The sequence below is a fragment of the Nyctereutes procyonoides genome, unplaced genomic scaffold (assembly GCF_905146905.1).
Source record: "Nyctereutes procyonoides isolate TBG_1078 unplaced genomic scaffold, NYPRO_anot_genome, whole genome shotgun sequence".
NCBI lineage: Eukaryota > Metazoa > Chordata > Mammalia > Carnivora > Canidae > Nyctereutes > Nyctereutes procyonoides.
This window is the reverse complement of record NW_026575045.1, coordinates 795,538-808,130: the sequence shown is the minus strand read 5'-3', so window position 1 is coordinate 808,130 and position 12,593 is coordinate 795,538. Positions and strand designations below refer to the sequence as shown.

The 12,593-nt window shown below is 39.5% G+C and overlaps 1 protein-coding gene across 1 annotated transcript in view; it reads left to right on the top strand.

The window, feature by feature from the left end:
* MOXD1 (monooxygenase DBH like 1) overlaps positions 1–12,593 on the top strand; it is a 101,314-nt gene that overhangs the window by 29,250 nt on the left and 59,471 nt on the right. The gene's annotated exons all lie outside the window — the stretch shown is intronic.

Below are 12,593 nucleotides of genomic sequence, written 5' to 3'. Positions count from 1 at the left end.
GAATTAGAAATAATTTCAATGAAAAGAAAATTGCCTGCTAATCTTACAGGACACATCCTGTAGCATAAGGATCATTGGGAACAAGACCTTAGAGGTCTTCTAGAGAAGAACAAGCCTTCTGTTTAAACTGAAGTACAGTCCTCTTTGGAGTTAAGTAAAAATAATGGTGATGACCTATTTTATCCTCCTTCACTGTAACAGTCCATGAAAAGGGACATGTGGGGAGAAACAATAACATTTTAATTTGGAAGTTCAGTTTATGGCAAAACACCCAGAGAAAAGTTCCCTAAAACCAAGAAGAGCTATGTTGTTAAAAAAAAGAAGTACTGACATCTCAGCGTGGCCTAAGAACCAGACCAAGAGCACGGGTTCTAATCCCGCACTAACCATTGGTCAGTTGCAAGTTAATGTGACTGCACTACAGTGCTTCTCAAGAGATTAACTTATATTAATAACACAATTCAAAGACTATAAGGCTGTGTAACTGATAGGTTGTTCTAATTGACCTTCAACTTAAAATTCTTTGACTTTAGTTAAATATTGGAATTAACAAAACTGGAAATTTATAAAATAAATTCATAAACTTGATTTATGTATATACATAACATTTATAAGATGATCTGCAATGAAAAGTTGTCCTAAAAAGTTGTAAAGAAATGAAGAGAATTTTTGCGTGTGTTCCCACAGGATATAATATCCCAGTTTTACTTTGGTGTCTGTTTTCAATGTAAAAAAAATTATAGACTTATCAAAACAGGATGATATCCATTGTTTCCTTTTTGATACAACAATTGATTTTTTTCGGGATCCCTGGGTGGCGCAGCGGTTTGGCGCCTGCCTTTGGCCCAGGGCGCGATCCTGGAGACCCAGGATCGAATCCCACATCGGGCTCCCGGTGCATGGAGCCTGCTTCTCCCTCTGCCTGTGTCTCTGCCTCTCTCTCTCTCTCTGTGACTATCATAAATAAATAAAAATTTAAAAAAACCAATTAATTTTTTTCTAGTTTTTATGAATAGTGCTTTTAGTAATTAGCAGGAAAAATTTACATATATAGTAGAATTTCACTTTATTATTTTTTAAATTTTTTTATTTACTTATGATAGTCACAGAGAGAGAGAGGCAGAGACACAGGCAGAGGGAGTAGCAGGCTCCATGCACCGGGAGCCCGACGTGGGATTCGATCCCGGGTCTCCAGGACCGCGCCCTAGGCCAAATGCAGGCGCCAAACCGCTGCGCCACCCAGGGATCCCAGAATTTCACTTTAAATAAATTAGTTATCTACTATTTGAGTTTATAAAACTTATAAATCAGAGATCAGTTTTTAGATAATCCTAACCGAGTTATAAAAGACTGCACTGTTCTTTAAAGTATCAAGCCTCCTTTGGCATGTTTAAAATAAATGTGTTTTTACATCAAAAATTTAGATAATATATAAAAGTTTAATAGTGTATTTATTTTATAAAGAAAAATATTACACTCGCATATCAGAAACATTGTGGTTGAATCTGGCTTCATCAAGTCATTGTATTTTTCTTGATTCACAATCTAAGATGAATAGTCTGAATAGAATCTTCAGGAATGGAGTCCAGGCCCTTATGTTTGTGGGTGGTTGTTGCTATCATTTGGAAAAATTGCCCAAGTGATCTTGATAAAAACTCACTGATTAAGAATCCTTGCTTCATATTTATTAAAACTTCCCAGCAGCCTGGGAAAGACTATATTTAGGTTATATTCTTCATGTTAAGTAGCATCAATACACATTTTTATAGTAATTACACTGTTTTATTCAACAAATATTCTAAAAACTGAGCATATAGTGAGCATCTATCAAAATACACTGCTAGTTGTCTGCACATGAAAAAGATTTAAGAAGTTTATGGGTTTGAGATAGGTCATTCCTTGATGCATTGCATATTTCTTCGTGGATGCAGAGACGCAAAAACACCAGCTGTTTCCTGGAACCACAGCTGACTTTCATTATAAAATTTCAACATGAACTAATTCGGATATAAGGAATACTTTATTCTATGAAGGGAAAAGATTTATGGCCTAGTGAAATGTATCGAAGTTAACTCTATACATTAATGTTTATAAGGTAATGGCCCCATTCTAGAAACTGTATACTGAAGGTGACCTTGCTGGCTCTAATGCATTCCATTTTCAATAAAAGATCTTTTTATCACTGAAATCTCACTGAATTGTTGTATGTAGAACTTTAAATATTAAGTAAAGGCAAGACCAAGTAAATAACATTAGCGATCCTGTAAATACTACCCGTAGCCTTTCAGCTTTTACCCTGGCCTGAGGAAGTCCTGAGAGTATAGGAGAGTCACTTGGTGGTTTGTTTCAGAAATCAGTGTATTTGATACACTATATGTCTTAATTGGCTGGATACATAGCTTTGCACTACCCTCCCAATTGTGAAGAAGAATCGATGAGTATCTAAGGAGCACCTACTTGAACAGTATTCAGTAATATGTCTTTTGTCAGATATAAGGCAATACAAGATTAGTCTTTTACCTCAAGGACCCCCCAGTCCAGATGGGGAGAAATATGCACATCTGAATAACAGAGAAACCCTAAAACTGGTGAGCGAACATTGCTCTCAAAGTACGTAGTATAGGTGAAAGAAAGGAGTGAAGGTCTGGGCATCATCTCGTGACGTTTGGAAGGAATAATTTGGGGAAAGTACAACTAAATTGATCTTAGGGAGGTAGGCAGGTATGGTGAGGATGACTAGGACACAACCTATCTGTTCATGTGTTTAAGCACCAAAATAAAATAAAACACTTATTGAGACCACTGTACATTTTATGGCTCAACCATCACCAGAAAAACCCTAGGAAGTAGGTACTATTATTATCCTCATTTTATAGAGGAGGAAACCTGAGCCTAGAGGGGTTAAGTAACTTGCCCATTGTTGATAAGTTTCCTGTTTGTATATTCCCCCTGCCCCTACCCTCACCCCAGGAAGACTGAATATTTTTAAAATAAACATATATGAGTGCTTTGGCTAGTTTGGCCCCAAAACATGACTTCCAAGTTTGTAGAAAGCAGCAGTCATTGACTAAAAAGTAAGACTCTTGCTTCAGCATTATACTTCCCCAGTATTACACAGTTGTCTGTGCGGAAGCTCCATCTGGTCCCACATGTGGCAAAGAATACTTGATGCTACAACCAACATCTGCGTGTGCGGGGGCCAACTCACAGCTGCTGCCTAAAGTTTAAATCCATCGTATAGTTATGTCAGATTAGAATGCAGAAACTCTGCAATTACTTGTTGTCAGGGTAACTGCATTTTCTGATCAGAGAATGCCTTAATCATACCAAAGCCCCTAGTGTGAAATGCTGAAAGGGACCCCGGACTGTGGCCTTTAGTACCTAAATGGGGTCACTGATTTTTATCTTGAATGGTACCATTGTGTTACTTTATCCCCAGACATGAACTTACCAGTTTTACTTAATGTTAAAACTCTGGCAAGTTGCATCATATTCTCCAAAATAGAAACCAAGGCTACCTCTTAATTGCACGATATGCATATAGCCTTTTAGCTCTTTAAAGAAAAGCTGTAAGCAGTTCCTCAGAAGAGAGTGATGGCCTTTCAATTCTTGTGGAAATGAAGAGGTCTTCCTTAGAGTTAGAGTCACTAGAGAGTGATTGGACTGTTGAGTTTGTCGGAAGTCTGTTCCCTCGTCAATATTAGTTACATGTTCTCGATAGTTTAAATGTTTATCTTGTATGTATGCTTCTTTATAGAAGTTTGGATCATTTAGTTTTTCATTTTATTGAACCATGAGCCTAATAAAGATCTCCAGAGATAATTTACTTATGGCTCAAGAGTTGAAAAAAATACAGCTTTAAAAGTGCCATGAAAGAATTTTATGGAATAATTTATTTCTTCTTCAGCTTGAACTAATGTGAAATTCATGTGTGAGGTGATAGGCCCTGAAAAGAGATCACAACTGTTAAATTTCATCTCTTATCTTTGGAAAACATTTTATTTTGCAGAAAATGAAGTCTAGTGAAAAAAAGCTGTTTTTCTCATCCAGTTAGTTAATTGAAACCAGGATTCAAATTTAGGTCATAACTGTAATTATAAAATTTTCCACTTTCTAAAATCATCTTTGTAAATGGAATTGGGTATTTTATCCATAATAGCTGACTTTAACTTCATGACTTCAAGGCAAAATGAGTCCTTTTGGATGGAAACTGAACATCAGTGTTTCGTTACCATCGGTAGCATGGCCTATTATTAAATATGCCCCTTGGTTTTTCTCTTACCTTTTTTGATCTTGGTAACATTATATAGCTATATGTTGAATGGAAATAAGAGTTCCTATCTTCTCAAGATTACTCTGAAAGTGCTTTAAAAACATTGAATTATAGGGGCCACTGGGTGGCTTAGTCAGTTATGCAAGCTGACTTGTGATTTCAGTTTAGGTCATGATTCAGGGGAGCAAGATCCAGTCCCACCTCAGGCTCCATGCTCAGCAGGGTGTTGGCTTGAGATTTTCTTTCCCTCTCCCTCTGCCCTTCCTGCTCCTGCGTGCTCTCGGTCTCTCTAAAATATACAAATGAAATCTTCAAAAAATACTGAATTTCAGAAAACAAATATTTGTTGAGTACTCATTATGTAACAGACCTTGTGCTTTACTTATTACTTATGCCATTTTGCAGATTAGGAAACTGAGGCTCAAAAAACATAGATATCCTACCTGAGGTCACCGAGTATTTAGTATTATAAAACATCATTCGCTTAGTCTTGCAATGGGAACTTGCACAATGCATTTTATTTTATATGAGCCTAAGTTTGGAGGTCCCTTTCTTCCTGGTCACTTAGAGTTGGCTTGAAATCCTGGCTCACTTACCACTTATAAGACCTTGGGTAATTTAAATAGAACTCTGAATCTCAGTTTCTTCACTGGCAAAGTGGAGATCCTACCTGCTTCCAAAATTGCTGGGAAAATCACCTGAAGATGTTTCTAAAAGCACAGGAAGCAGCACAGTGATTATGAAATACTGTCTTTCTACTGTTACTTTTTTACTCTGACCCTCTAAACATTCTTTTTGCTTTGGGCAGCATTTTATTTCATGATTGCAGAAAATGAAGTCTAGCAAGAAAAACTCTGCTTTTTTCATAATTGAAAGTGGAATTCAAATTGAAGTCTAAAATCCCAAATTGCTATATTTCTTTTTCAACATATGACCTATAGAACAATTTCAAGGTAAAAAAAATATACCCAAGATTTGTATCGTTTTCTGCTGTCATCTTTTAATAATCAATAAAGAAATAATTTTTAGAGCTTCGGGAAAGCTTTAAATTACTTAGATGTAATTATCCAGTAATTTAGAGCATCCCTGGAACTCATTTTGATATCATTGACTTTTTTTTAGGCATTAAAAAATGAAAACCTTGAAATACATTTGTTTATATCCAACTGGATTTTATATGGTATGTTAGGTTTTTATAACTTGGCTTTCTCCATTTCTACTATCTTTGTTTTTTATTTCTATATTCACTTTCAGGATAAATCTTAGTTCTCTTAATAAGCCTGACAAATATAATTTATTTGTTATGTAAGGCAAGCTCTTATTGCAATAGGTTGTAAGATTTACAACAGAATGAAATTTGCAAGGTTTAAGAACGAAGTTCTCTTTTTTTTTTTAAAGATAAACAGGAAATGTTGGGACTGAGTAATATTTTCCACTCACATAGCAAATAAAATTTTCCAACAGATTGTTGGTTCCATCACATTATTTCAAAGTATATTTATTCCAAGTTGCTAGAAGATATTTGTTCTTCAGCTTGAATTAATAATTATATGAAATTCATTTGTGATAGGAGATGTTCCATTAATAATCCTAAAAAGAGATCACAAATGTTAAGTTTTTATCCCTCATCGTTTGAAAGCTTAGGGAGTTTGTACCGTTCACTGTATCTTAAGAGAATGATTAGATTTTTCCTCCTTTTTAAATCAATTTTGTGTAAAGTCTGTGTCTCTCTGAACTGACTTGACCTAAGATTTGAAAATTGCATTTAATTAAGTGACTTGATGTTCTTCTTCTTCTTTTTTAAATTTAAATGCTGGGAATTAAACAAAAAGTATCATCTAATGTGTATTTATTTCATTTTTTTATGTAATATATACTTGTTACAAGAAGAAGAAAAGTGAAGTGTACAATAGTGTCCTGCTTTCCCCAGATTCCAGTTTGGAGTTAACCAATGTTAACACATTTATTTGTGTCCTTCTAAACTTCATGTTCAAGAAAACACAAAATTATATCGGATTTTTTTAATAAATTAATTTTTTATTGGTGTTCAATTTACCAACATACAGAATAACACCCAGTGCTCATCCCGCCAAGTGTCCCCCTCAGTGCCTGTCACCCATTCACCCCCAACCCCCGCCCTCCTCCCCTTCCACCACCCCTAGTTTGTTTCCCAGAGTTAGGAGTCTTTATGTTCTGTCTCCCTTTCTGATGTTTCCCACACATTTCTTCTCCCTTCCCTTATAATCCCTTTCACTATTATTCATATTCCCCAAATGAATGAGAACATACACTGTTTGTCCTTCTCCGATTGACTTACTTCACTCAGCATAATACCCTCCAGTTCCATCCACATCGAAGCAAATGGTGGGTATTTGTCGTATCTAATGGCTGAGGAATATTCCATTGTATACATAGACCACATCTTCTTTATCCATCATCTGTCGATGGACACCGAGGCTCCTTCCACAGTTTGGCTATTGTGGACATTGCTGCTAGAAACATCGGGGTGCAGGTGTCCCGGCGTTTCATTGCATCTGTATCTTTGGGGTAATCCCCAGCAGTGCAACTGCTGGGTCGTAGGGCAGGTCTATTTTTAACTCTTTGAGGAACCTCCACACAGTTTTCCAGAGTGGCTGCACCAGTTCACATTCCCACCAACAGTGTTGGAGGGTTCCCTTTTCTCCGCATCCTCTCCAACATTTGTGGTATCCTGCCTTGTTAATTTTCCCCATTCTCACTGGTGTGAGGTGGTATCTCATTGTGGTTTTGATTTTTATTTCCCTGATGGCTAGTGATGCGGAGCATTTTCTCACGTGCGTGTTGGCCATGTCTGTGTCTTCCTTTGTGAGATTTCTGTTCATGTCTTTTGCCCATTTCATGATTGGATTGTTTGTTTCTTTGCTGTTGAGTTTAAGAAGTTCTTTATAGATCTTGGAAACTAGCCCTTTATCTGATATGTCATTTGCAAATATCTTCTCCCATTCTGTAGGTTGTCTTTGAGTTTTGTTGACTGTATCCTTTGCTGTGCAAAAGCTTCTTATCTTGATGAAGTCCCAATAGTTCATTTTTGCTTTTGTTTCTTTTGCCTTCGTGGATGTATCTTGCAAGAAGTTACTGTGGCTGAGTTCAAAAAGGGTGTTGCCTGTGTTCTCCTCTAGGATTTTGATGGAATCTTGTCTCACATTTAGATCTTTCATCCATTTTGAGTTTATCTTTGTGTATATGGTGCAAGAGAGTGGTCTAGTTTCATTCTTCTGCATGTGGATGTCCAGTTTTTCCAGCACCATTTATTGAAGAGACTGTCTTTCTTCCAGTGGATAGTCTTTCCTCCTTTATCGAATATTAGTTGACCATAAAGTTCAGGGTCCACTTCTGGGTTCTCTATTCTGTTCCATTGATCTATGTGTCTGTTTTTGTGCCAGTACCACACTGTCTTGATGACCACAGCTTTGTAGTACAGCCTGAAATCTGGCATTGTGATGCCCCCAGCTATGGTTTTCTTTTTTAAAATCCCCCTGGCTATTCGGGGTCTTTTCTGATTCCACACAAATCTTAAAATAATTTGTTCTAACTCTCTGAAGAAAGTCCATGGTATTTTGATAGGGATTGCATTAAACGTGTAAATTGCCCTGGGTAACAGTGACATTTTCACAATATTAATTCTGCCAATCCATGAGCATGGAATATTTTTCCATCTCTTTGTGTCTTCCTCAATTTCTTTCAGAAGTGTTCTATAGTTTTTAGGGTATAGATCCTTTACCTCTTTGGTTAGGTTTATTCCTAGGTATCTTATGCTTTTGGGTGCAATTGTAAATGGGATTGACTCCTTAATTTCTCTTTCTTCAGTCTCATTGTTAGTGTATAGAAATGCCACTGACTTCTGGGCATTGATTTTGTATCCTGCCACGCTACCAAATTGCTGTATGAGTTCTAGCAATCTTGGGGTGGAGGCTTTTGGGTTTTCTATGTAGAGTACCATGTCTTCAGCGAAGAGGGAGAGTTTGACTTCTTCTTTGCCAATTTGAATGCCTTTAATGTCTTTTTGTTGTCTGATTGCTGAGGCTAGGACTTCCAGTACTATGTTGAATAGCAGTGGTGAGAGTGGACATCCCTGTCTTGTTCCTGATCTTAGGGGAAAGGCTCCCAGTGCTTCCCCATTGAGAATGATATTTGCTGTGGGCTTTTCATAGAGGGCTTTTAAGATGTTGAGGAATGTTCCCTCTATCCCTACACTCTGAAGAGTTTTGATCAGGAATGGATGCTGTATTTTGTCAAATGCTTTCTCTGCATCTAATGAGAGGATCATATGGTTCTTGCATTTTCTCTTGCTGATATGATGAATCACATTGATTGTTTTACGAGTGTTGAACCAGCCTTGTGTCCTGAGGATAAATCCTACTTGGTCATGGTGAATAATTTTCTTAATGTATTGTTGGATCCTATTGGCTAGTATCTTGTTGAGAATTTTTGCATCCATGTTCATCAGGGATATGGGTCTATAATTCTCCTTTTTTGTGGGGTCTTTGTCTGGTTTTGGAATTAAGGTGATGCTGGCCTCATAGAACAAATTTGGTAGTACTCCATTTCTTTCTATGTTTCCAAACAGCTTTAGTAGAATAGGTATGATTTCTTCTTTAAACGTTTGATAGAATTCCCCTGGGAAGCCATCTGGCCCTGGACTCTTGTGTCTTGGGAGGTGTTTGATGACTTCTTCAATTTCCTCCCTGGTTATTGGCCTCTTCAGGTTTTCTATTTCTTCCTGCTCCAGTTTTGGTAGTTTGTGGCTTTCCAGGAATGCGTCCATTTCTTCTAGATTGCCTAATTTATTGGCGTAGAGCTGTTCATAATATGTTTTTAAAATCGTTTGTATTTCCTTGGTGTTGGTAGTGATCTCTCCTTTCTCATTCATGATTTTATTAATTTGAGTCTTCTCTCTCTTCTTTTTAATAAGGTTGGCTAATGGTTTATCTATCTTATTAATTCTTTCAAAGAACCAACTCCTGGTTCTGTGGATTTGTTCCACAGTTCTTCTGGTCTCGATTTCGTTGAGTTCTGCTCGAATTTTTATTAACTCTCTTCTTCTGCTGGGTGTAGGGTCCATCTGCTGTTTTTTCTCTAGTTCCTTTATGTGTAAGGTTAGCTTTTGTATTTGAGTTCTTTCCAGTTTTTGAAAGGATGCTTGTATTGCGATGTATTTCCCCCTCAGGACTGCTTTTGCTGCATCCCAAAGTTTTGAACGGTTGTATCTTTATTCTCATTAGTTTCAATGAATCTTTTTAATTCTTCCTTAATTTCCTGGTTGACCCTTTCATCTTTTAGCAGGATGGTCCTTAACCTCCATGTGTTTGAGGTCCTTCCAAACTTCTTGTGATTTAGTTCTAATTTCAAGGCATTATGGTCTGAGAATATGCAGGGATGATGCCAATCTTTTGGTATCGATTCAGACCCGATTTGTGACCCAGCATGTGGTCTATTCTGGAGAAAGTCCCATGTGCACTTGAGAAGAATGTGTATTCAGTTGAGTTTGGATGTAAAGTTCTGTAGATATCTGTGAAATCCATCTGGTCCAGTGTATCATTTAAAGCTCTCGTTTCTTTGGAGATGTTATGCTTAGAAGACCTATTGAGGGTAGAAAGAGCTAGACTGAAGTCACCAAGTATAAGTGTCTTATTATGTAAGTATTTCTTCACTTTGGTTATTATTTGGTTTAAATATTTGGCAGCTCCCACATTCGGGGCCTATATATTGAGGATTGTTAGGTCCTCTTGTTGGATAGATCCTTTACGTATGATATGGTGTCCCTCTTCATCTCTCACTACAGTTTTTGGGGTAAATTTTAGTTTATCTGATATAAGGATGGCTACCCCTGCTTTCTTTTGAGGTCCATTTGAATGGTAAATGGTTCTCCAACCTTTTATTTTCAGGTTGTAGGTGTCCTTCTGTCTAAAATGAGTCTCTTGTAGATGGCAAATAGATGGGTCCTGCTTTTTTATCCAGTCTGAAACCCTGCGCCTTTTCATGGGGTCATTAAGTCCGTTCACATTCAGAGCTACTATTGACAGATATGAGTTTAGTGTCATCGTGATATCTATTCAGTCCTTGTTTTTTGTGGATTGTTCCACTGAACTTCTTCTTAAAGGGGAATTTTAAGAGTCCCCCTTAAAATTTCTTGCAGAGCTGGTTTGGAGGTCACATATTCTTTCAGTTCCTGCCTGTCTTGGAAGCTCTTTATCTCTCCTTCCATTTTGAATGAGAGCCTTGCTGGATAAAGTATTCTTGGTTGCATGTTCTTCTCATTTAGGACCCTGAATATATCCTGCCAGCCCTTTCTGGCCTGCCACGTCTCTGTGGAGAGGTCTGCTGTTACCCTAATATTTCTCCCCATGAAAGTCAGGGACTTCTTGTCTCTTGCTGCTTTAAGGATCTTCTCTTTATCTTTGGAATTTGCAAGCTTAACTATTAGATGTCGAGGTGTTGAACGGTTTTTATTGATTTTAGGGGGGGATCTCTCTATTTCCTGGATCTGAATGCCTGTTTCCCTTCCCAGATTAGGAGTTTTCAGCTATGATTTGTTCAAATACATATTCTGGACCTCTGTCCCTTTCGGCGCCCTCGGGAACCCCAATTAAACGTAGGTTTTTCTTCCTTAGGCTGTCATTTATTTCCCTTAATCTGTCTTCATGGTCCTTTAATTGTTTGTCTCTTTTTTCTTCAGTTTCCCTCTTTGCCATTAACTTGTCTTCTACGTCACTCACTCCTTCTTCCACCTCGTTAACCCTCGTCGTTAGGACTTCTAGTTTGGATTGCATCACATTCAATTGATTTTTAATTTCTGCCTGATTGGATCTAAATTCTGCAGTCATGAAGTCTCGTGAGTCCTTTATGCTTTTTTCTAGAGCCACCAGTAGCTGTAGAATAGTGCTTCTGAATTGGCTTTCTGACATTGAAGTGTAATCCAGATTTTGTAACTCTGTGGGAGAGAGGGCTGTTTCTTTTTTTTTTTTAATGGTTATATTTATTGTATGTAAACTATTCCTCAGTAGAAGTGATTTTTTTTAAAGCTTTACTATTTTTATTTATGATAGTCACACACACAGAGAGAGAGAGAGAGACAGACAGAGACATAGGCAGAGGGAGAAGCAGGCTCCATGCACCTGGAGCCCGATGTGGGATTCGATCCCGGGTCTCCAGGATCACGCCCTGGGCCAAAGGCAGGCGCTAAACCGCTGCGCCACCCAGGGATCCCGAGAGGGCTGTTTCTGATTCTTTTTTTTGAGGTGAGGTTTTCCTTCTAGTCATTTTGCTTTCTTATGAGGTGAGGTTTTTTTCTAGTCATTTTTGCTCAGTGCAGAATGGCCAAAAACAAGTTGTATTGGGAAAAGGAGAAAAAGAGAGGAGAGAAAGAAGGAAAGAAAAGAAAAAGAAAAAAGAAAAAAGGAAGAAAAAAAGGAAAAAAGAGAAGAAAAAGAGAAAGAAAAAGAAAGGGAAAAAAAAGGGTGGGGGAAGCAATCAGAAATCAAAAAGAAACAAAAAGACACAGGGGAGTATCTTCTGATTCTGTAGACTTTAAGTCCCTTGACTTCCCCTGGAACTGGTCCGTCCAGCTGGTCTTCTGGGGGAGGGGCCTGCTGTGCTGATTTTCAGGTGTTAGCACTTGGGGGAGCTGTTCTGCCCCCCGCCTGGTGCAGGGCTCAGTGGGGGTTGTTCACCCCGTGAGGCCCCAGGAGGAACAACCGCAGTGGCGGGGCCAGCTCTGCAGCCCTGGAGTCAGTCCCCGTAGGAACTACGGGGCTCGGGGCTCTCGGTTCTCCGTCTGCAGGGCCTGGAGGCTCCGGGGCGGGGCCGCTGATCTGCTCAGCTCGGGGCAGGAGCGTCCTCGCTGTCTCGGGCCCTCCCGGCCTCTGCCTGTCCCGGGGAGGCCGGATCCTGGGCTGTGTCCCGGCGCCCTGTGCTCGGGGCCTGCGCTGTTGGATTCGCGCTCCCGCCCCGCAGCCCCCTCCGCGGAGCCGCCGCCCGAGCCCCTCCGAGCTGCTCCGGCCCCGCCGTGCGCGCTGCAGCCCTTAGGGAGCTCGGGGCGCTCTCCCGGGGCGCAGGTGTCTGTTAGTGTCCCCGGGAGCCCGAGGGCATCCCCGCCCTCCTGGGTCCTGCTCCAACTCCCTGCGAGCCCCTTTCTGCCCGGGAAGGTTGGTGCAGCTCCTGCTCCTCCGGGACGGGGCTCTCCTGTCCTGGGGACACTCGCCCCGGCCTCAGCCCGGCTCCTCGCGGGGCCCCTCCCCCTCGGAGGCCTTTTGTTCCTTTATTTCTTTTTCCCCGTCTTCCT